This window comes from Manis pentadactyla, chromosome 2 (genome assembly GCF_030020395.1).
Source record: "Manis pentadactyla isolate mManPen7 chromosome 2, mManPen7.hap1, whole genome shotgun sequence".
NCBI lineage: Eukaryota > Metazoa > Chordata > Mammalia > Pholidota > Manidae > Manis > Manis pentadactyla.
In genome coordinates, this window is record NC_080020.1 from 403773 (window position 1) to 427692 (window position 23920).

Below are 23920 nucleotides of genomic sequence, written 5' to 3' on the forward strand. Positions count from 1 at the left end.
AATAAACCTAACCAAAGAAGTGAAAGACTTATACTCTGAAAACTATAAGTCACTCTTAAGAGAAATTAAAGGGGACACTAGCAGATGGAAACTCATCCCATGCTCGTGGCTAGGAAGAATTAATATCGTCAAAATGGCCATCCAGCCCAAAGCAATATAAAGATTTGATGCAATCCCTATGAAACTACCAGTAACATTCTTTAATGAACTGGAACAAATAATTCAAAAATTCATATGGAAACACCAAAGACCCCGAATAGCCAAAGCAATCCTGAGAAAGAAGAATAAAGTAGGGGGGATCTCACTCCCCAACTTCAAGCTCTATTATAAAGCCATAGTAATCAAGACAATGTGGTACTGGCACAAGAACAGAGCCACAGACCAATGGAACAGACTAGAGAATCCAGACATTAACCCAGACATATATGGTCAATTAATATTTGATAAAGGAGCCATGGACATACAATGGCGAAATGACAGTCTCTTCAACAGATGGTGCTGGCAAAACTGGACAGCTACATGTAGGAGAATGAAACTGGACCATTGTCTAACCCCATATACAAAAGTAAATTCAAAATGGATCAAAGACCTGAATGTAAGCCATGAAACCATTAAACTCGTGGAAAAAAAACATAGGCAAAAACCTCCTAGACATAAACATGAGTGACCTCTTCTTGAACATATCTCCCTGGGCAAGGAAAACAACAGCAAAAATGAACAAGTGGGACTATATTAAGCTGAAAAGCTTCTGTACAGCAAAATATACCATCAATAGAACAAAAAGGAACCCTACAGTATGGGAGAATATATTTGAAAATGACAGATCCGATAAAGACTTGACGTCCAGAATATATAAAGAGCTCACACACCTCAACAAACAAAAAACAAATCACCCAATTAAAAAATGGGCAGAAGAACTGAACAGACAGTTCTCCAAAACAGAAATATAGATGGCCAACAGACACATGAAAAGATGCTCCACATCGCTAATTATCAGAGAAATGCAAATTAAAACTACAATGAGGTATCACCTCACACCAGTAAGGATGGCTGCCATCCAAAAGACAAACAACAACAAATGTTGGCGAGGCTGTGGAGAAAGGGGAACCCTCCTACACTGCTGGTGGGAATGTAAATTAGTTCAACCATTGTGGAAAGCAGTATGGAGGTACATCAAAATGCTCAAAACAGACTTACCATTTGACCCAGGAATTGCACTCCTATGAATTTACCCTAAGAATGCAGCAATCAAGTATGAGAAAGACCAATGCACCCCTATGTTTATCGCAGCACTATTTATAATAGCCAAGAATTGGAAGCAACCTAAATGTCCATCGATAGATGAATGGATAAAGAAGATGTGGTACATATACACAATGGAATACTACTCAGCCATAAGAAAAGGGCAAATCCTACCATTTGCAGCAACATGGATGGAGCTGGAGGGTATTATGCTCATTGAAACAAGCCAAGTGGAGAAAGAGAAATACCAAATGATTTCACTCATCTGTGGAATATAAGAACAAAGGAAAACCTGAAGGAACAAAACAGCAGCAGAATCACAGAACTCAAGAATGGACTAACAGGTATCAAAGGGAAAGGGACTGGGGAGGATGGGTGGGTAGGGAGGGATAAGGGGGGGGAGAAGAAGGGGGGTATTAAGATTAGCATGCATGGGGGGGAGAAAGGGGAAGGCTGTACAACGCAGAGGAGGCAAGTAGTGATTCTACAACATTTGCTATGCTGATGGACAGTGACTGTAAAGGGGTTTATAGGGGGGACCTGGTATAGGGGAGAGCCTAATAAACATAATATTCAGCATGTAAGTGTAGATTAATGACACCAAAAAAAAGAAAAGGCAGTTCCTGTGTGGAGACCTCCAATGAGTTCTACACAAGTGTATAAAGGGCATATAAAAGTGTAGGCAAAGGGTCTGTTTGTGTTTATACAAAGGATCAAAGCCTAATTGGGCTACCCTGAAAATGAACTAAGATACGATATGAAAAAGAACTTCCAACATCAGCACTCTCTGGAAGACTCATGCCAGAAGATGATCATCAAAAAACCCCAACAAAGATCCACGCACTGCTACAGCTGTAGATGCTCTCATCCCATCGGTTCCTGGACGTGCCATGGGAATGAAGAAGGAGATATCTAAGCTGGCCTGTGCATACAGAAAAACAACAAATTTGACTGGATCTATACTGTTGGAACTCAACCAAGAATTAGGAGAAGTGCAAATTGTAGCGCTCCAAAATCTTACAACTACAGACTATTTACTGTTAAAAGAACATATGGGATGTGAACAGTCCCCAGGAATGGGTTGTTTTAATTTGTCTGATTTCTCTCAGACTCTTCAAGTTCAGTTGGACAATATCCACCATATCAGAGATAAGTTTTCACGAATGCCTAAGGTGCCTAACTGGTTTTCTTGGTTTCACTGGAGATGGCTGGTAATTACAAGTATGCTTTGGTTATGTAACTATACTATTATGTTAATGTGTGTGCGCAATTTAATTAGTAGTTTAAAACCTATACATGCTGAAGTTACTCTACAAGAAGATATGTCAAAGAAATAATCAATCTTCCCATGTTTTCTTCCGCCTGCTACTTCTATAGCTTTTCTTCTTCCTTCCTAATTACAACCCTTAAATAGAATTCTTGCCTCATATCAAATTTACTGAGTATCATAATTCTTCCAAGTAGTAAAGATACCTCAATACAAATGCTGGGCATAGAAGCCACAGGGCATAAATATGCAAAGAAGTAAAAAGCTAACCTTTTCAAACAATAAGGCTTCTCTCTCACTTACCAACTCTACATTTCCCTGTATGGCCCCGGAAGATGACTGGTTAGCCAGAGACGGGTAAGATTCCTCAAGGGAGGAACAACCTAAGACAGGCACAGTCGCAGGGGGGTCATCAGGTGAGAAATTGGGGATCAACAGAGGTGAGGCTTAGAACCTCACCCCCCCTGTTCTGAGAGAAATCTTCTGCATACGTGGATGTTTTATTGCCCTTGTCTAGCTTGGATTAACACATAGTCTACAGGCACACACCTGATCATCTACATTTGCTCTCTTACAACACTAAACTATGTTTTCTACCTTTATCTTGCATCTACCTACCACTTCAGCATTTTATTAAAAATAATAATAATAAAGAGAGAAATGTGGTATCCACATATAAATCAAGTATAAAAATCAAATGAGTATTCATATTTGAACTGTTTATAGTTCATAATGCATGAGCAAAACCAAAAGTTTCTGTGATGACTGCCCTTGTACTGCTCACCATGTAACTTATTCAATATGTAAGAATTTGTTCTCCATGTAAGAACTTGTTCGTTATGCTTCAGAAGATTGGAGACTGACGAAAATTAGGCTTGGGGTGGATTAATGATTGTGCATTGAGCATTGACTCCCCTATACAGAATTTTATTTTTGTTAACAACCATTTGATCAATAAATATGAGAGATGCCCTCACAACAACAAAAAAAAAATATTAGGAGAACACAACCCACCGAGAGGCTCACAGGCCCTGGGGCCTCGGGCCTGAGCCTGCATGGACGCCGGCTCACACGGGCTGCACCCTGCCCTCCGCGCCACACACACAGACACATGTTTTCTCCGCTCACTCTCACAGCACACCTGTCGCTGCCTCTCTGCAAAGGCGGTTTTGTGCTGTGAAAGCACCAATTCAGAAGGAAACGTAAACCATATGGAGGGGATCGCAGGAGGGAACCTCTTGGGCAAATAAATAGCGTGACTTGTCTCCTGAATTTCCTGATTTTCCCTTGGGGCGAAGATGAAGTAGAGGGTCCTAGTGGCCACCTGCCCCAGGGTTCTTGCCAACTGCAGTTTGTTTCTGGTTCGGTGGAGGAAAGTAGCCTTTCCTCGATACCCGGCAGGAGAGGCGGAGCCTGGAAGTGTCCGCTGCCGGAGGAACTGAATGTGGTGCAACACATTCCAGAATTTTGAGGGCAATTAAGATGTTCCTTCGCTGAGATTAACTCCCAATCCCAGGCAACCAAGATGAGATGTAAATTTGCTGCCAACTCACACAATTTTCCAATTGCAGTCCTAGCTGAATTGCTTGTATTTGTAAATGCCTGAGTTGGCAGATCAGTAAAATATTTTTAAGTTATTCCACTGAGCAGAAAACACTGATGGCAGTCCTCCAAAAAGCTTTCTAGCTGGTCTTCAAAAAGTCCTGAAAAATCCAAGTGGCACTGAGACACTCAGTTCAAAGCCAAAACTCCCAACGTTTGACGTCCACTTCCTTTGTCTTGATTTTGCATAGGGAAGAGAAAAAACCTTAGCAAAGAAAATAAAAGCAGAGAGAGCGGCCTGTGAAGGCACGGGAGCCCATGGAGTCGCCAGACGGGTTTTCAGTGATCATTATTCCAGCTTCCTCACTCAGCAAATATAGACACAAGGGCCCAGAAAGGCTGTGGGAGGCGGCTCTGCGGGACCCAGGCAAGGGAGGGGCCAGGCAGGGTTTTGCCCACACACCCAGTGCGCGTCCCACTACACGACCCTACCCAGAGGGAGACCATTCAAGGGGGTCAGAGGCGAGCCAGAGTGCACCCCGTGGGAGTAATCTATCCATAAGACAGCAGTAAAAACAACTGTTAAATTGACATCACCTTCAAAATGACCTGTTTCCTGGGATTCATGGAGTTGTGACTATTTGGGAAGAAACTTGGAGAAATGTTAATTCACCCCTGCCAGCCCCTTGTAGGGGTGGAACGGTGCAGCATGTTACACTGCACGGCTCCTAACCCGATGCCGGGGGTGGGGGTGTCTTGGGCACCAGGAGGGCTGGAGGCCAAGATTTAGTATTTCTTTCTCAAATTACACTTGCTGGGTCCATGAGCATCTCATTTTCTAATTCCATTTCTCACAAAACAAGTGAACATCTGCCTTTTGTTATTTCTAAACTTCATTGTTTTTGAAACACTCATAGTACATTTTGAATAAAACTGTCTTTACAAAAACTGCCCGGCCAGGCCCGGCCACAGCCACGCCACTGGCAGAAGGCGACACCGCCACCCCCCTCAACACCCCAACGTCCTTGTCACACTTGGCCAACTTTGTTGCTCCGTCTCCTCCCGTTTTTCAAGGACTGTATGAAAGAGCCTAAAGGAAAGCAATTAAGGTGTGTTTTGGGGTAGAAACACGAAAGCCCTGCAGAGACGTGGTGGAGGAAGTTCTGCATACCACTGCTTCAAGGACAGAGGGGAGCTTAGAAGAGGGAGGGAGGGGTGTTTGTCCTACTTCAGTCACATGGAAATGGAAGAGGGGCTTAAGAGGGTGTCAGGAGGGTTTCGAGTCATGATTCTTCACCAAGAGTTTGGTGGATCTAAGATAGTACATGGTGGCCCCATCACAGAGGACATCATCAGATCGTGTTTTTAATCTGTCTGATTCACTAGAACCAGTCCTCATTCTTTTGAAACAAGTGGGTCACAGTTGCTGATTGGAGTCAGAGGTAAACTGAGGTTTGGGGTACAGCTGACATCAGCAAAGGCACCCCCACCACATAGGGGTGACATAAGGTTCCTTCTGAAACATCTTATTTCTCCTTCACAAATCCAACCGCGCTCAGGACGTGGGGATACAGGCTGGTGCAAATAATAGAAAACGAGAAATCAAACTCGAAGTCCGAACATTAGGATAGTCTGCATCTGTTGATTTCTAACTGATGACTTTCTCCAAGTGGCCTGAGGTCTCAGAGCCTCAGTTCCCCACCCACGAGTCAGAGAGAATCGGTGGGACTGAGTGGGACTCGGGTGCGGTTAGGGGCAAGCCCTGGGAGGATGCTCAGTAGGTGAACCCTGGTCCCTGTGACAGGACCATCTCACGCCCAGCTAGTGGCTGACGCTCCTCAGGGATCTGTTCTTTCCCAGGAAAGAACAGGGAGTCCTTGCACTGATTTTAAAGTTTATGAAACATGACCTCATCGTGAAATCTTAAACAGAAGCCTTCCACTCTTAATTGGAAACATTGCTGTATGTTCACTTGGCCCATTTTCTTGCCTTATTAAGTAGCACATGCAGGATGGAGCAGAGCCTGGATTTCAGCACTTGCAGAAGTGCCAGTGCTCCCAAGCAGCCCAGAGAGTGGCCATGGGAGGGGAGAGTCCCCTGGCCAGGAGGCAGGGAAGAAACGGGTCCGGGGCATGTTGTGCGGTCCGTCCGTGGGTCCCCACTGGAGCCTGAACCCCCTAGATGGTGCTGAGCGCTGGCTGTCTCTCCTCACGGGCCCAGTAAAGGCAGCTGGGTCCGCCGTCGGTCAGGGCCAGGTCTGGGTCCTCTTGACCCTTCTCTCACGCTGTCCGCATTCGCTCCACCGGCAGGTCCTGCAGGCTCTGCGGTTGTGCTGTGAGAGATGCCCACTTCCCCACTTCCCACTTCCCCAGGCGCTCGGGTCCACGCGGCCACCCTCTCCAGCGGGCTCCCTGCCCCGGCCCCATCTCCTCCTGCTAGTATGGCGACCCTATCATGACATTCCTCTGTCCATATTCTCCAGTGGCTCCCCACTTTCCCCAGAACAGAAGCTAGCGTCCTTCGGATGATCTGCACGAGGCCACAGAGGGTGGCCCCTCATTCTGCCCCCCCAGCTCGTGGTCTCTGTGGCCCCTTCGTGGTTCCTTAAACACGCCAGGTCCTCCCTTACCTCGGCCCTTTGCCCTCCCTTTCTTTCTTGGGACCCTCTTCCCCTAGAGGCCCGCAGGGGGGGCTCCCTTAGCTCCTGTCGGTCTGCATTCACATGTCACTTTCTCAGTGAAACCTTTCCTGGCCACCCTGTCAAAGATTGTAGCTCCTTTTCCATCCACTCCAAACTTTCCATAACTCTCTTTTGCTTTATTTTTCTATTATATTTATGGTTATATGTTACACACTTGACTTATTCTTATATCTTATTCCCCTACTAGAATGTTAGCTCCGTAATGGTAGGAAAATGATGTGTTGTCCAGAGCAGTGTCTGGCACAAAGTTAAGTACTCAATAAATAGTTTTTGAATAGATGAATAAAGTGACCTCAAAAAGCCCCTAACCCCAGGAGTTTAAAGAGAGAATGGAAGCCGTATACAGTCAGAAGTTCTGATCAGGCAGGCCAGGGCTCTGTGACAATGCCACCGGGGACCCAGTTTCATTACATTTTTCCATTTCCCTGTTCTTAAGCCGTAGGTCTTCATCTGTAATTTTTTTTTGCCTCATGGTTGCAAAATGGTTGCTGCACCAGCAGACAACACATCATCTTTCCAAAGCAGAAAGAAAATATGGAAAACGGTAGACAGCTGCATTAGGAAAGCAAATCTTTTCCCAGGAACTCCAACCTTATGTATTATTGCCCAGGATTTTGCTGCATGGCCACTCCTAGCTGCAGCATCAAACAAAAACTGGCATTTGGTTGGTGAGGAAGAAAGGAAAATGGATGAAGGACTGGCAGCTCACAGCATCTGCACAGAGCTGATGCTGTCACCCTTCAACACCAGCTCATGCTCCTCTGCTTAGATAGGGGAGGGGAGGGCCTATGAGACCCCTAGGCAAGCAGAAAGTTGTGGGGGGAAGACTTAGATTGACTTGCTGGAGGAAAACCTTCAGTCCTCATCCGGGACTGGGGGCAGGGAGTGGAATACTTACAACGCTTCACAGCCACGTGCCCGGCGTGGGGGTGAAGCTGGCCAGGGAGGATGATGGAAGTGTACGGGGAGAGCAAGATGCGCGAATCCAAGGGCGGAAGTCCCAGGAGCCGCAAGTCTTTGCTTCCAGGTGTTACGGGGCCTCACTAAGGGCTGTCTAGCCACGGCGATGGTGATGATTTTATGGCATGCCTTGACATTAATGAGGGACACGTGAGTGTAGACTTGGCTCTTGGCCCCATCGAAACCAGCAAGGAAAGTGGGCTGGGGAGGTCCGGCAGCTTACACTGTGCGCCTGTCCGCACCCCCACGGCAGCAGGTCTCCAGGGCGAACCCTCTCCTGTCCCCTGAGCCATTAATATTTTTAAACATCTCCCATATGATTCTGACACCCAACCTTCTTGCACAGTGAGGCTCCTCTGTTCGAAGCCTGCAGCAGAAGATTTGGTGCAGAGGAGCGAGGTGATCTGTGCGAATAGCCAGCGGGGTCACCGCCCTGGGGCAAGGCCAGTTCCTGACCAAGTGAGCTACGCACAAAACAGGTGCTGCTCTGTCTGAGCTTCCTTACGTCCTCATGTTCAGATACACCCAGCCCTGGGCCTGGAAGCAGCAGAAAGGCAAGGAGAGAGAGGTCTGTGTCCCTTCTTCTTCTCAGAAAGCCAGCGTCAGGAGCAGCGGCTGTGGCTCACCTACTGCGTGACTGTTCGTTTCCTCCTCTGCCCCGACCACCATGTATCCCAGGTGTGAGCAAAGCCCATGTCCGGCTGCCGTGTGCTGCCTGCAAGCCTAAGGCCCCCAGTGAATGGCTGTGTGCAGATGCAGAGATTGCCACCGCAGGGCCGGCGATGCATGCTTACTGCTCAGCCTTGGCACTTACTCATTCAGCCATTTTTATGTTCTGAATGGTCAGGACCCAGGACTGAGCAACAGGGTCTGATCTCTTCAGCTGCTGGTAGGAGAGGCCGACAGCCCTTCTGCAGGGAAAGAGAGGTCGATACTGGATGTCTGCTGTAATTACAATGACAGGAAGCTCAGAGAACCTCAGCCCCCCTACACACACACACACACACACACACACACACACACACACACACACAGTGTCCCGGTCATGCTGAGGATGGAGGGTGGGCCCCCAACCCCTCCCCTACCTCAGAGCCGCTGTCCGGGCTGCCCTGGGAGAACCTGTCTTGTGACCATGACCCGGCTAGGCTGGGAGATGCCCCATGTGTGTCAGTGGGTGGCAGGGGAGCAGGTGGGGACCTACATGCTGTGATGGAAACACTCATCTAGAAACCTCAAGAAGGCCCTCAAAACTGTCACCAAAGGGGTGGTAGAAAGATCTGGCAATGTGACGTGAGAGAAAAGACCTGGGGCATCTGCTGGGGGGTTGCAAATCTGTAAAGGAAGTGGGGGCCATGCTCCTCGGAGTATCAGCAGGAGGAGCAGGAAGGTGCTGCCACAGGGTACGTGAGCTTTTCCTGCTTGTCTTTTACTTAGTAAGAGCCGTGACCCAATTGAAACAGGTCTATACTGGAGGCAGCGGGCTTCGTGTCCCTGGACGTATTCACGCAGCCTGAATGGTCCTGCAGAAGCCCGTTGTTGAGTGGGTTTCTCGCTGGGTGGAGGCATGGACGAGAAGATGTCTTCCAGCTGAAGGGGTCCTTGAACCTGTGACGTCCCCGTCAGCCTCTATGACCCCGGGCTGGGTGTCCCCCACCGCAAGTACAGATCTCTCTTTCTCTTTCTCAGAATTTTGAGGGAGCAAAAGTGCTAACAATTCTCACTGGAGTGTTAATGCCTCCAAAGGTTTTCTCATCTGCCAGCTGCCATGGCTGGTGGGGTTGGCTGGGCTTCAGCTCACCCCCAACTCAGTCAACGCTTGCAGACTGGCGAGCAGCCTCGGCAGGCAGGTGTGCTTCCTCTGCCGGCCAGCCCCAGCAGAGACTCGCCAGCTCCTAAAAAAGTAGATTCCCGAGGCCTCTGACGCAGCACTGAATCAGCACGTCAAGGGTAGGCTCACAAAAATGTTTGCAGGTGATGCTGATGGTCACTCAGACTTAGGAGCACTTTCCTAAAGCTTCACCTCAGCCAAATCCCCAAGAAAGGGAATTTTTTTACCTTAATGTATAAGCTTGCAGAGTTCTGTGTCATGCTCTGATTCTGACCCATGTGTTTGCCTGTCCCCAGGAAGCTGCCCCTGTCTCTGCTCCCGTGAGCCCCACACCCCCTGGCATCTTACCGCTTGTGGTCTTTGCTGGCTTCGACCACAGTCCCCTCTCTGATTCCCCAGTCAGGCTGCATCTGTTCAGCCAGAGGTTTTCACAATGTTCACTGGGATGGGAACCTGGTGTCTGTGTTCAGTGTGTGGCCGTGCGTCATATCCTCCCCACAGACCCTACCATCCTCTAGTTCAAGGCTGGGATGGCACTTTACCCTGGTATGTCCTGCATCTGGCATGGAACTCGGCACCACCATGTTCTCAGTATGGGGGGAAGAAAGGGAAGGACATACTCGTCCTGAAGACTGTGTCTAGTTTCCACAAAGGTTGCTTGCGTCCTGTACAGAAATGCACGTGGCAGACACAGGTGGGACTGAGTGTGCGGTGGGCGAGGAGTGGGGACTCTTGAATGTTCCTAATTCTTCCCACAGCTCCTCAGAGTCATGAGGCATCTGACAGCACAGCTAGCCACACCTGCTTGCCCTCAGCCTCTCCCTGCGTGAGTTTTCTAGTTTTCGTACTGCTCCTCATAAAGATGGCCAGCATCCTGACTGCAGACTTCTCTGATATCTCTCACTGGCACTTTCTTAGCAAACCCCTGAGCACCTTGAGAGAACATCGTGGACACGCTGTCACTGCAAGCACATGTGGCATTATTTGCTCACATTCATGTGAATGATTAATGTGGAAATGAGGCTGGCGGCTCGAAGGCTGGGGCTGTATAGGACAATTTCTGTGTGGTCTAAACAATGCCCGCTCTGTCCGTGCTGAGTCGTACAGACGTGAATAGCTGGCACTGCCGCCTCCTCTCTACTGACCCCCATTCTCAGCTGGGTCCTTCCCCCTTGCTCCCACCCCCAGAGACTCCAAATTTTCCATCTGCAGCTGGAGAGGAGAGAGCAGGGCCCTTTCAGGCTCCAATCTCCACAGCCTGGCTGGGGAGCAGCGGCCGTCCGGCTGACGTCTCCAGTGACGCCTCAGACCGCCCAGGACAGAGGAGACATGGGGCCCTGCAAGACAGCCCGGGGTTGCTGGCTGATCTTCATCCCCTTTAACTGGTGGCTATGTAGATGATGTTAAAAAACAAAAGGTGGTTTATTCTGTAGAGATGCATCATTGAGACAAAGAGTCTGAAAGCCAGCAAGTGCTACAAATAAGCCAGGGACTTGTTGTGTGGCCTGTCAGGCTGCAAACATCTAGAACTCTGCTCACCAGGCATTGGTTCGAAGCACATCCCCAGGTCACAAGGACGGTCTGTGGTCTCCTCTCTGAGGAAAGCCTGCGATACCGCATGATGTAGTAACTGGTCGGCACCCGTCTTCATGACCAGTCCTGGTGTCCCACTGCATTGAGCGCTCAGCGTGCAGAGCTTTTAGACTCGCACCAAAGGCCTGCAAGGTGCGGACCTGTTTGAAAGTTGGAGCCAGTGAGGAAGCAGGCTCAGGGAGGTGAAATGAGAAGCCCAAGGTCTCACGGTGGCACATGACCAGCCACGCCTGGAATCAGGGTCGTCCGACTCCAGAACCCAAGTTGGTCACAAGTCCGCCTCGTGTGTCATCTGCTTGTGGTCCATTCCTTCGGTTTGGTGGCATGTGTGGGAGGATGGACTGAGTGTTCTGGAAGGAAAGTGGGATGCAGTGGCTAAGTCCGGCCCCTTCAGACTGCCTGCCACAGCTTTGAGGCACACGTTGTCTAGCGCACAAAACACAAGGCAGATTCAGCAGCACTGAGAACTGAATGTCTCTTAGGAGCGTCACTAGTGGCTCTGACCCTGGTTGGGAGGTTGCTGACACTTTAGCAGGCTTGAGGCCACAGGGCGCACACAGGGCCGTGGCTGTGCTGCTCCTGGGGCCCACGGTCCTGCTGTGGTATTCAGATGGCCATGAGCTTCTTGTCGCCCCTGCCCTTGTGAGTGAGGGTTGGGCACATGATGACAGGCTGAGCTGACGCTGCCAGTCCCCATGCGTGTGGCTTGCAGTAGTAATGTCACACAAGGCCTGAAATCAGATTCAGCAGCTTATTTCTCATGCCAGTATTTCTCACAGTATTTCTCATGCCAGCAGACACAAGAAACAAAAACCTACTGACGTGCCTGCGAGGTCTGTTGGGACCCTCCCGCAGGGCAGCAAAAGGAGCCCACACTGAAGCAGCCACGTGAACCCTGGGCGTTTGCTCTCCTTATTTCCTGGAGCACTTATTTATATTATGATTTCCTTTTACTTTGAGTCATTCATTTTTTTATTCCTGTTTCCCTCCTGTTCTGACTTGTGGCCCAGCATCGGTCGTGTTAGACCCAGGACAATCTCACACCACCATTGCTTCAGTGTTTTCCCATCTTCCTCCTGCAGGAGGTAGGTTCAAGGATAAAAATAAAATACCTTACAGAAAGACAACCTACTTTGTAACTATTCCTTCTCACTAAAATGTCTGGGCCTCCAGAGAGATGTCACCTGTCTTGAGACAGCCCCAGGGAACACCCATTGAGCTGCCCAGACCCTTTATTCTTGGTTAAATTTTACACAGTTTTAATTAATATTGTGCCCACATCTATTAATGTAGATGATCCGTTCTGATTGGCAGTAGATGCCTCTCAAACCAGCTATGCCATAGGATCTTGTCCCCACCATTTGGGTGCAGTGTTTTCCAAAAGGTGTTCCTGGAAGAGAATTGCCCAGAGAACTGATCAAAATGCAGAATACCAGGCCCCTTGTTCAGCGAGACCCTCTGCAGGTGGGCCCAGAGGACTGCACTTCAAAAATAAGCCTAGTAGGCACTTCTCAGCCTTACTGAACTGGAAGACCCCTGGCTTAGGGTTCGAGTAGCTTGAGCAATACTTAGAGTTGACTAAGGTTAACGTCAGTGACAGGGAGGCTCAGAAGCCCCAGGAATTGGTGTTCGTCTGCTCCTTCATTCAGTACAGCTTTACAGAACACTTCTGATGCTCAGTCTTTGATTGAGGGACATATGTGGACTCTGTTCGGGCCTCATCCCCACATCATTGGAATGGAAACATGGGTCTAAGACAGTGGTTCTTGAACCTGCCTGTCCATCAACATCGTGGGGAGCTTGATAAGAATGCATAGTCTCTCCCTACACATATACCCATTCACCTACACACTCAAGTGCTACAGAAATGTGTTTTCATATCCCAGCCCCCAACTGGCCATACTTTATATACTTTCTGGAATAAGATAAAATGAAAGTACATGGCCCATATTTTAATTAATTATCCACTATGGTTGTTCAAGTTGATCAAGTTGAAATCTTAGTTTCTTAAAGAGTATCATGTTGATGTTTTTTCTGACTCCTGCATTTCCTCAGGACAGACATCTGGAAGTGAATACTTCACGTTGTAAGGCTTCTGAATGCTGGTTCACTTCCGCTTGGCGGCTCTCAGTGCCAAATACAGCAGTGAGTCTGTGTCGCTGGGAAAGCGTGTTTGGGTCTGTGACCCCAAACCACGGGATTTTTAGTGGGGCAGAGATAAGCCGCTGTAACAGAGGGACCCCACAACACGGTGTTTTAAATCAGATGGAGATTTATTTCTCTCTCACTTTACCTCTCAGACAGGAATGGTTCTGGGGCTGGTGGGAGACTTGCATTCTGACCACGGCCTCAATTCCTGGGTTCAAAGTTCTCATTGTGTTATAGACAATAGGAAGGAGATGAGTATTCACCAGTTGTTCAAAGACAGGATCCAAAATTGGCACAAATTGTCCCAGATCACGTCCCACTGATTTCATGCAGCTGCGGGAAAGGACAGACAATGAAGCAGTTACCTGGACAGCCGGCTGCTCCGTGGAAAGTGGGAGAAAGTTTCAGGGACGTGCTTAACAGGCTGCCACGGCTTCCAGCTGGGGTCTGGGAATAGACAGTGAACCCTGGGCTAATCTGACAAGGAATCAGGGCTCATTAAACTCCGGAATGTGGCACTTTCGTAGACTGTGGCCGAGCGGGACTGGGCTCAGTGCGGTGTCACCGGCTGGAGGTCTGCTTGAGCCCCAGGGTGCGGCTCGCCTCCCTCCCTCTGTCCTCCCCCCGCCCCGCTCTCTCCTTGTCATCCTCCACATTTACTTTCTGGGTTTGGAAATCTCCTTTTTTACTAGCGATAGGTACACAAGGGAAAAAATCAGGGTTTCAGTGAAAAACAATAAGTAGAATTTTCAGTGAGAGGCCTAGTGAACAACAAGAGGTGTATTCGCACGGCTAAAAGCTCCACTTATAAACCTGCTTCCCCTTCAGATCCCTGAGGAACGGGGGGCTGTCCTCCACGTGGGATTTTGCCTCTGGGCCAGGGTTGGCGGCAAGGTCACTGGACGAGCACCGCGTTCTGTTGTGTTTTCGCCGCAGGGGTTTCTGCAGAGCCCAGGCTCGCCGTGTTCTGTGGGGAAGGTGAGGGGTTCGCAGGAGAGCCCTTGCCCTCCTTCAAGATTAGGTTCGAGCTGAGAACCACCGGCGATCTTTCAAGTCCTGTTTTGGATGAAATAAGCAGACATTTGAATTAACTAACATGGAAGGTGACCCTCGGCCCTGAGGCTGAGTTAGTGTCTGATAGGGAGAGCGCTGCCCTCGGCAGGATGGCGGGCGTCCCCACCTCTCCTGTGCCCCGGGCCCCACACGCCAGACGTAGAAGTGATTCTGTGGATACTCTGGTCTGGCTCCTTACGGTGACCCGGGAGGACTAGGTCTGGTGAGTCCTTGCTTAACATCTTCCCTCCACGCACCACGTGGAGCAGGCCGTTCCCCTCTTGGGAATCCCTGTACCTACCCCCCAGCACCCTGCACTGCAAACCCAATATCACCGCTGGCTTCCGTCTTATTTGCGGGCCCGCTTTCCCTCAGGCGTCGTGTCTGTCCACGCTGTCCCTGCCGCGTCCAGTGCCTGACTGGCTCTCAGTGGGCACTTGATATTGGATAAAGGAATACAGTGAAGTCAGCCCAAGTCAGACGGCTGGCCAGGGCCGGTTGGAGGCTGGTTACGGTGGGTCAAGTCTCACCCCTTTCAGACCAGCCCTTTCAAACATGGGGAAAAATGTGGCACCAAATGTAGGATGTGCACGGGCACCAGCGGTTGGCTGCCAATGAGTGGCTCCCCGGCTCTGGCTCATTCTGCGGTGTCAGCCCCGGTTCTCGACGATGATGTCTTCCTGCACCTATCTCTTCCCTTTGCCTGTGCCTGGGACTGGCACCCAGGTCTCCACCTGATGCGGCTCGGCTGGCTTTACAACCGGGGTCACACTCTGGTGTTCGAAATAACCAGCCAGGCCGGGGAAGGACACAGTCCAGAGCGTCCGGAAGCCCTGAAAGGGGCTGCTTTTAGCATACGCAGGGCAATGAGACTCCCGGCTCCAGGAGGAAGGAAGGCTGCTTGCAGTCACTGGGAGAAACGCTTCCTGCCATTGTCAGGGACACAGGCGGACTGAAGATAACAATAGGTGAGGGCAAAATTGGCTTGTGCACGTCTGCAGCCAGGTCTGTGCAGAGAATCCACTTGTGCTGTCTGGAGGCCACAGAGGAGTGACCCAGGGCGTCTCAGCCCCGTGAATATGGGGCATGGAGGTCAGAAGCTTGGAGAGAGGCTGACAGCCCCAACGGCGCCCCAAACCAGCCTGTGGGTCCTACCCAGCAGTGATGGCTGGGACAGAAGAACACGCGGTATAAACCCTAGAGCGTGGTCCTGCCCTCGAGGGGAAGCGGGGGGCTCTCCAAGGAGTTCCGTAAGTGCTGAATGAACCAAGGTTGAAAGCCGGGTGCTAAGGTGCCTGAACTCCCGCCCGGTTTCGCTAAGATTGCCCAAAGTCCAAAGAGGACTGTTCTGGGATCTTGTATTCCTCTCAGGCCCTTTTTTAAATGCAGTTTTTGTTATTTTTTGTTCTAGTTTGTATTATGGAGTGTGTCAACTATGTATAAAAAAAGTAGACACAATCTAATGAACCCCTTTGTACCCACCAACCATCTTTAATAATTATCAAATCACAGCTAACATTGTTTCATCCTTACCCCCTTCTACTCTCTCACTCTATATTATTTGGAAACAAATTACAGACATTATCTAAAATATTCCATGTTGCATTTCTAAAACATAAGGACTCTGTATAAACAATATGAACTATTCTACTGTGATGCTTAAAAATGCAGAATTCTGTAATACTACCAAACATCCAGTAAGTGTTCAAATTGCCAGCCACTGACATCTAGCCATGTCTCCTCCCCATGGTTCCCCTCAGACCTTCGCAGTCACCATCCAGAGAGAAAACCAAGGCAGACCTGTCACGCCAGAGAGAAGCTGTGGTGTCCCGGCCCTTTGGTTTCCACTCTAGTAATGTGACCAGCACGTGGGATGCCAGGAGCAGAGAAGCCCCCCAGACGGGAGGCAAGCACATAGGCTGCATGACGAGCAAGTAACTGACGGATCCCTCACTCTGGAAGAGGCCCAGAGAGGCTGGGCCTGCAGCCAGGGGCTTAACGAGTTTCCATTGTTACTGGCAGCTGACAAATTTGGAAGCAGACAGGGGACCTTCTTATCATGGGGAATTTGGTTAGTTGAGGCTGTATGCATTTAAAAAGCGCAATCAACCTGTAGTGAGCTAAGGGATTAAACATGATTTTTCTCAATTTCAATGACCCTTCTCCCTAAATTAAGCTGCCTATTTAGCACCCTTAATAAATACCTAGATAATTTAAACCATGTGGAGGCAAATCGAAAACACGGGCTTTTTGAACTATGTATTTTCTTTCTCATGTTGGAACATTTCCCTCGAGAAAATCTCAGGTCTCATGATTATGGGAAGGAAAGACCTGTATATCTTTGTGATTAAGTGTTTCATGATACACACATACACATCGATCAAGTTTCTTCTTTCTTCTTGGCTGAAGCAAAGCCAGGAAAATTGTTCCATCAACACATCTCTGGCGGCTGCCTGGCCTGTTTGTCAACAAAGCAGAATGTGAAAGGATTATATTTCTATAAAAGTAATTACATTTCAAAGCAGCTTGCTAGACACCATGTGGCATTACACTGAACCAGGATGCTGTTTTCTGCCTGATTGTTGGAAATAATGATCTGTATTCACAAGTCAGTAAAATACTCAAATATGCATCTTCTCAGTTGCTTGATTGGGGAAATAATGCTCCCAGCTGGAAGACTTGAAGGAGGGTTGGGCAAAAAAATCTGACATACAGATATCTGTATTCATCTGCTGATTTAAAATTCAGCCTACACACACACACATACACACATACACACACACACACACACACACACACACACACTCTTTAATATTAAAAATCTTGATTTGGATCAAAAAATGTCCTTAACATGGCGAGGATCCTTTTTTGTAATAATTTCTGTCTGATTTTCCCTCTCCTTGAATTCATGAGTCACATCGAAGAGTGTCTCAACTTTTAGAAGCTTTGTTAAAATTTGTGCTGGCCTCTTTGGTATGCATCCAAGAAAGGTCCACAAACAGTTCCCCGAGCTCCTGGGCCCATGGGACTTCTCTGCTTGCCTCCTCTCTGCGGTCAGAGTACTTTTGAGATGGTTTTCACCATGGTTTCTTGAGAGGGGGAGTCTGCAGCTGCCTTTCTGACTCCCAGCTTGTGACCTGCCCCCATCAGCAAGCAAAGAATCTTAGACAAAATTAGGACAAATTCTGACATTCCAATTTCAGTCTGTACTGACTTTCTCCTGCTACAGGCAGGCAAGGAGAGCGCCCTGTCAGTGGGCCATTCTTGACTTCGGCAGACACCAAAGACGCCTTAAGAAGAGATTTGGCCACCCACAAAGGGAGCAAATACTCATATCAGCAAGTCCATCTGGTTAAAACTCTGTTTCCTCTTGGAAGACGGGCATGGAAAGACAAGTCGCCAGCACCAGCGTTCGTCAGGCAGGACGGCCTCACTGTCTGCTGGGGCACGTGGGGAGACGCGAACACTGGCCTCGGGAGCGCGTGGAGCGGTGCTGTGCCATGGAGCAAGCTCACCCCGCTGGGAACAGTTCTCTGAGTGCCCACTGCCCACCCACCTGATGTCAGGAATCAAAGGCATCATTTGAAGGCGCCCTCCGTTCAAAGGAAGCACGAAAGCTCCTTAGGAAGCCTTTATACTATATTAGTTTGTAAATCTAGATGTTGCATGCAGCTCTTGATTCAACAGCACTCCTCTTTGTCTAATAATTTACTGAAACTAATTGGATACAGGACACAGCTAGCTGGTGGGCAAGTTGAGATGTTTCCAATAACTTCTGCAGTCCATGGCAGAAGGCAATCCCCTCTGGCTTAGTTTCTTAAAGCTGTGATTAGCGTGCATCCCTCTGCACAGAGCTGGGAAGGGGTATTTGGAGGTGATACTCTGAAATAAATAACCCATAAAGTATTCATCTTAAAGATCATTTGAACAGTCAAACAATAGAAAGATGTAGGAGGGTTATATATAGCTGCTACACATGCTCATGTTTTTACTTCCTTACCAGAATTACAGAAAAGATAGATTTGTTAGAAGCAAGTGACTATTTGTGATGACTTTCACATGGGCTCTGGTGTGACTGGTGTGATCGTAAAGGCAGCGTTCTCCTCTTCCTCTCATATTGGATTCTTGGTATTTATAAAACGTATACAGTGTGATTCTCTAACAAGTGGAGCATTTTGATAGCTTGTCATGACCAAATCCTAGCAGAGGTTTGGACCATAACCCCCCAGAGGGAATAAATCTAGACTAGCCCTCTGAAGCTATGCTGGCCGGCATGGTAACTGCCATCCATGTGCCTATTTAAATTAAAATTGAATAGAAAACTCAGTCCTCCAGTTGCATGAACCACAGTTCAGGTGCCTAATAGCTACTGTATTGTGCATGTTTCTGTCATTGCAGAAAGTTCTTCTAGAACGTGCTGCGGGAAAGAATCCTGAATTCGCTGGGTAATCACCCCAGCTGTCCATCCTTGATGCCTGTGTTTTCTTGCCTGGAAAATGAGGAGGTGGGGTTAGGTAGTCTCTAGGGTCTCCCCTTGCTGATACTCTCACGCCATGTGCTTTCCTGCTGGGGGTTCATGTCTGTGGGGCAGCGCTCACAGAGGCCACATCGGGGGCAAGGCAGCGGCATCATGGAGGGGATGCCCTGGAGCCCACAAACTTGGCTTAGTCCCAGCACCACTGGTTCAAGACACATAACTCGGGAAAAGTCACCAGGTTACTATGAGTCTCTCTACTCATTTATTTCATGAGATTGAATCATCTCCAAGACCTGCTTTGCTCTGAAATTCTAAAATGTTACTGACTTGTAAAAATACCCCTTACGAATGAGGTTGAATGAACCAGGTTTTGGTATTGCATCGTCTATGCTGTTTTCTTTGGCAGCATTCTGAATTCTCACAGCGGCCATTCAAAGACGTGGGAGCATCTCCGCTTTCCTTTCCGTGAAAGGTTTGCAGCAATGGCGTGCACCCTGCACCCAACATTTGGAAGATGTGCGAAAACGGCCAAACAGCTGTCTTCAATATGAGGATGCCTGGGCATCTGTTTTCAGGGTATCAGAATGATCAGTTTTCACTTTCCTTCCAAAATATGTGGTGTCTTGTGGACTTACCATGTGGAAAGTAGTTTGTTTGGTATTTGAGTCTGACCTTTAACTAGTGCACTGTGGCCTTTGTTTTCCAGTATTATAAGCAATATAGAAAAATTAAAAGGTCGCTTCAATCATTTCATATGGAGGTTTTGGCTCAATTGACACTGTATGATTAACTCTGAAATATCTTCATTTGGAGAGTTTCTCTAGCACATTAGAAGACCAGGGCTAAAATTAAGGAGAAAGATCTATCTACTCATTCAAATATTTAATGACCACTTTCTGTATAGGCGGCACTGCTCTAGAAGGTAGGCACTCAGCAACTAACAGGAAGCGAACAGCCCTCCATTAAAGGAGCTTCTAGAGTGGTCCTTCGTGGGGTTTCCAAACTGTCCTCCATGGAATGACTGTTTCCACGATGTTCATAAGAATTACACAGGCGAACAAAAACCATGCTCAAAGAAGGCTAGGAAATTGTGTGCTAAACAGAATTAAACTTTTGTTTGTTTATTGCTGTGGTATTTCCAGAGATTTTCCATTGCAAAGTACATTGTGAGTTTCCAGATTAGAATCTAGTAGGCAGTGTGAGATAAACTTGTCTGATCACTGAACACAGTTTCCCCCATAAATACTTCAGGAAAATGATTAAAGCTCTGTTGACAAGGAGCAGGTGGGTAGAAAACCCATACAGCTGGAAGATGAGCTGGACCGTTAAGAGTGAGATCTATTAAGTTCCTGAGATAGGGTCCAACTGTACTTTCAATTCACTAGTGTCCCCAGGGTGCGTTAGCCCTGGGCCCCAGTGCAGGCACATGGGGGGGCTGTGCGGGCCACCAAATGCACAGCTCAACAGCCAGAAGACCCCTGGGAAGACCTTGGGGGATGATGGGGAGCTTGCTTGTTAAGTCAAAGCTGTAGTTATAGCATATTCTCTAGGCTCAGAAGACCTGGGCTGGAGTCTGGACCCGGCCTCTTATTTGCTGAGCATCCTCAGAGGAGGTCTTACTTCCCTGAGCCTGTCACCCTGCCTGTGAGAAAGCGCCTCTACACGGGCTCCCTGGGAGTCTCGGGGGTGAGCACGCTTCGTGATCTGGGCTCTGACTGCAGAGCAGGCCATGCTGGCCCAGGTCACACCCCTCACCCAAACTGGTATCTTGGCAAAGCTGGAGTCTCACTGTGTCATTGCCTAAATACTGAACAAGGCCCTCCCCACTTCTAAAGGATTCCTGCTTCAGCCAAGGCACTAAGCGTTGAAAACTCAATAACACATACAAATCAGGTCCACATTTTCGTGATCTGAATGGAGAAACTGTGCTTACATGTCCAGGACACTGCAAATATGATATGCTTATGGGTCCTTCTTTTTTAAAAAGGGAACGTGCTTAGCTTGGCATTAACAACACTAGCAAGCCAGTTTTTCTGAAACAGACCAGTGTGATGCAGAAAAGATTACAGAAATATTTTTTACCCAAGTTGTCATTTGATTATTGGAAAAACTGGACTTTCCTTGGCCACCTTCTGTGGAACTTGCCATCTTCCAACCCCTATTGCCATTCTTCGGTCTGCCGCCTGTCCTGCCAGCAGAGCAGAAGGACCTGCAGAGGGAACCTCGCTCCTTGGCCCCGAGCAGTCAGGGCCGACACACAGGGTCCTCTGGTAGACATAGCTCTCCCCCCTTAACAGCTCTGAGAAACAAAGGAGCAAAAGCATGTTATCTCCAAAAATGTATTAGTGATGGCTTGGAGGCTGGAGGGGAGAGAGCCGCTGACTTGACAAACGGTGATTGCATTTACAGCTCATGAAACTGTCTTCTTAAAAGACACGCTCTGGCCTTGAGTTTATTGCCCTCACGGTTTTAGAAATGTCATCTTTTGGAAAGATGAGATGCCTCGAGAGGAAAAGATGAGATTAATAGTGAAGCTTTGCCCCGTGCCGAGCGTCTTAGCATTTGTAGCCAAACGGAGCAGAGAATGGAGAGAAATCTTCAGAGGCCCACGGGCTGGGGAGCTGTGCCATCCCTCAGCACAGAGGTCTGCTTTATTTTATAAACTGATAGTTGGCAGCCTGGATTGAGTCACGGCTTTGCCCTTAGTGGGCGCTGTCCTGGAGCACATCACTCATCAGTCTCTCTGACTTTTCATTCCTTCTTGCATAAAAAGCGGGTAGCCGTGCTTCTTGTTTGAGTGGCAGGATGCTCAGCAGTGACAGAGACCCTGTTAAAATGGCAGGCACGTGAGGTTGCTCCTCTGCTCAGAACCCTCCACTGGCTGCCAGTCACTCTGGGTAAAAGCTAAAACCCCGTCAGTGCCCCAGTGGAGAGAACGGCTACCCCGCCCTCCCTGAGCTCTTTCCCCGTGAGGCTCCCCACCAGCCGTGCTGGCCTCCTTGTGGCTGATGGAACAGGCCAGGCGTCCGCCCACCTCAGGGCCTCAGCACATGCGTTCCCTGTGCCCGGCGGGCTCCTCCCAGGTGCTGGGGTGGGTGGCGCGGATCCGCAGGGTCTGTGCTCTGACAGCTCCTCCTCTGGGACCCTACCTGCCGCATTTGAAGCTGCAGGCCCTCCTCCTTCCCTGCACCACTTTCCTGCCTAGGCACCATCAACATTTAACATTTCTATTTTACCCATTTATCATGTCTCTCACCTGCCTTTCTCCTCCTGAATGAAGCTTATGACAGAGGGATTTTTGTCTGGTCACTGCTGTATCCCAAGCCCCTGGAACAATGTCTGGCACATAATAGACACTAAATAAATATTTGTTCGATAAATGAATCTTAAATAGTAACACCAAGCACTGCGCCTTTGGTCTTTAAAAAAAAGGTGGAGAGAGGTAGGGGGAGAGACACTGATTTGAATGTGTAGCATGTTCAAAATTTTATCCCACTGACTTGTGGCAAATGCCAGAAAATCAGCCCACAGATTACTTGCTGGTCACAGAGAGAATACATGTTAAAAACAAATTTTAAGAAAGGAAACAGAAGTTTTATAGAAAAAGGCCACTGCATGGATGTTGGAGGAATGGCAGGAGCAGAGAATCACCAGGATGTAGTTCTAGGGTACAGCTGACCCACCGATGCCAGCGGGTACCACCGGGGCATCCAGACTGAGTAAGCTGGATGGGGAGGCTTAGCACGGCCCAGGAAGGCTATGGTAGAAATATTTTTAAAAGCCACATCCTACTGTCTTCACTAAACACATCAGGAGCCTCTGGAGACAGGAGGGAAGCCAGGGGGTGGGAACCCCGCAGGGCCCCAGACCCAGGGCCCCACGGCTTCGTTGGGACCGGAGGGCGGCATGGCCCCTGCCGGAGGGACTTCCCGCTGGCGCGCGAAGCAGCCTGCAGTCCTCCACCTCGCGCTTGTTGCGTCGGCCAGGGAACTGCCTCCCGCAGGGCTTCCTCCCCGCTTAACCTGTTCTTCCCGCCCCTTCTGCTTTTACTTCTAAGCAATTTGACTCAAATTCTATTTGTGTAAAGAACAAAAAGCAACTGATGTCAGCGGTCTCTTCTAGTGCCCACCTTGACGCTCTCATCCCAGGGGCTCCGGGGTTGGACGGCCGCTGAGGACGCAGGGCAGCTCCTGCCGCGGGCGCTGGCCACGCTTCCTGAGGGTGGCACGGAGGGGCCTCCGGCCCAGGCTTTCTTTTCTTCTCCTTGGTTTTGTTCACTCCTTTGAGAAGAAAAACAAAAATCCGTTTCTGTCGTGGGGGGAGGTTGTCATGGGGGAATAGACATCAGCAAGTCTTGAGAGCCGCTGGGCCTGGACTGCACGGGGACCTGACCTGAGCGGTGCCCTAGAAACCCGCACGGAACTTGACCCGAGCGCGACCCAGCGTCCAGGAGCGCCACGGAGAGGGCGGCCCAGCCCCAGCTCCCCCTCCCTCAGGCGGCCTTGCGAGCCCCTCTCCAGGCTTTGGAAGCCTGGCTTTTGCTGAGGAGCATAAAGAACACCGTGGCCTTCTGGATTTGTGTTTTGTGGCATCAGAGGAAAGGGCCCAGCGTGCATTTGGTGCTTCCGACTGTGTCACAGCTGCGGGCAATCCTCCAGCCTCGGGCTCATTGTCTTCTTTTGCTCTGAGGTTGGGTTCCCTGATTTTTCCCCAGGATTCCACACTTTAAAAGCTGATTTTTAAGGTCGTATCATATAAGTAATAGTCCAAATAGATGTAAAGGTTTTCCTTTAGCTTTATAAAGCAGTCCTGATACTCCTCCGGATGGATGGACTGGGGAGGCCAGCTGGTGAGGCCCTGGAGGGCTGGCCTGGCCGTAGTTACAGGTGGGGTAGAAGGAGCCACTGGAGGTTTCCTCTGAGGTCCCATGAGCAGAATCAAGGCCCAGAATTGGGAGGTGAGGCACGCAGCCTCACTGGCAGTGTGTAAGGATCAGCCCGGAGTGCGGAGCCGGGACATCAGCTTGGAGGGCAGCCAGAGCGGAAGCGAGGCCCGGACAGCCTCCCTGGACTGTGATGTGTCTTCCAGGGGCTTTTCCTGCTCTGCCCA